We start from the raw sequence: 1,993 nt of genomic DNA, 5'->3' as shown, positions 1-1,993 counted from the left end.
CCAGGCACTCCCTCCTGCAGTTTGGTCAAATTCATGTTAGTAGCTTCGAGAATACTATCCAACCATCTCATCCTCTGTTGTTCCCTTCTCCTTGTGCTCTCCATCTTTCCCAACATCAGGGTCTTTTCCAGGGAGTCTTCTCTTCTCATGAGGTGGCCAAAGTATTGGAAACTCAGCTTCAGGATCTGTCCTTCCAGTGAGCATTCAGGGCTGATTTCCTTAAGAATTGATAGGTTTGATCTTCTTGCAGTCCATGGGACTCTCAAGAGTCTCCTCCAGCACCATAATACAAAAGCATCAATTCTTCGGCAATCAGCCTTCTTTATGGTCCAGCTCTCACTTCCATACATCACTACTGGGAAAACCATAGCTTTAACTATACGGACCTTTGTTGGCAAGGTGATGTCTCTGCTTTTTAAGATGCTGTCTAGGTTTGTCATTGCTTTTCTCCCAAGAAGCAGGCGTCTTTTAATTTTGTGGCTGCTGTCACCATCTGCAGAGATCATGGAGCCCAAGAAAGTAAAATCTCTCACTGCCTCCATTTCTTCCCCTTCTATTTGCCAGGAGATGATGGGACCAGTGGCCATGATCTTCATTTTTTTGATGTTGAGCTTCAAACCATATTTTGCGCTCTCCTCTTTCACCCTCATTAAAAGATTCTTTAATTCCTCCTCACTTTCTGCCATCAAGGTTGTGTCATCTGCATATCTGAGGTTGTTGATATTTCTTCCGGCAATCTTTATTCCGGCTTGGGATTCATCTAGCCCAGCCTTTTGCATGATGAATTTTGCATATAAGTTAAATAAGCAGGGAGACAATTTACAGCCTTGTTGTACTCCTTTCCCAGTTTTGACCCAATCAGTTGTTCCATATCCAGTTCTAACTGTAGCTTCTTGTCCCACATAGAGATTTCTCAGGAGACAGATGAGGTGATCAGGCACTCCCATTTCTTTAAGAACTTGCCATAGTTTGCTGTGGTCGACACAGTCAAAGGCTTTTGCATAGTCATGACCTGTCCATCTTGGGTGCCTGGCACGGCATAGTTCATAGCTTCTCTGAGTTATTCAAGCCCCTTCGCCACGGCAAGGCAGTGATCCATGAAGCGGCCCAACTTGGTAGAAAGGGGAAATCAGACCAGCAAAAGGTCTTCTCCATTTGTGGCACATTAACAGCTGACAAGTGTATTGGGGTATAGATATTTGTAAACTAGAGCCCTCTTCATCAAACAGGAAATATGTTTTTTAAGGTGCTGCCACCTTGCTCAGACTAAGCAGGTCTGAGTCTGTTCAGTCCTGGATGCAAGACTGCCTGTGTATTCTGGCTTAAGTTCCATGGTGAAAGAAAGATGGGATATAAATGTGTTTTTTCTTGTGTAGCCAAACACAGATACCTTCCCCCTGAATTTTTAAAAAAATTCCTAAAGAACAACAACAACAAAAAGCCTAAATGATCAGGTGACTTTACAGAGGTCCTTGGGGAGAGTAGCTCAATCACTTGGGGGGGGGGGACACAGAGAGGCTGATTGAATGTCATTGTGTTATGTGGTTTTTTTTATTAATTAAAACAACCCATACACACATACACAGCTAAACTTGTTTACAAATCCTGTTCAACCGAAAGCGATTCTTTGCCTTGGTAGTTTGGAAAGTTGAATCCTGTTGGAAGGCATGTTTGTTATTGTGCTATGATTTACAATAATTTTTTTCTGCATCTTTGCATTATAAAGAATTGCCGCAGAAAGGTTGGCCACAGATTAATACTGCATGAATGTACTTGTATTTTTATTGCAAAGGATAAATCTTTCTCCTACACCAAGGCATTTCTAATATTATTTCTTCCAGATGGTACTTCTTTATAAGTACGCCCCCATCAGAAATGAATCAGAAATGGTAGAAAAGCATCCAAGGTTTTAATCTTCAAATAAATAAAATAATCCAAAAATGAAGATTTAGAAATGCTCCTTGTTGTTTAAACAACAACAGAAATGCTGCTT

Source organism: Podarcis cretensis, assembly GCF_951804945.1.
Source record: "Podarcis cretensis genome assembly, chromosome: 11".
Taxonomy (NCBI): Eukaryota; Metazoa; Chordata; class Lepidosauria; order Squamata; family Lacertidae; genus Podarcis; species Podarcis cretensis.
Note: the sequence above shows the minus strand (reverse complement) of the source record.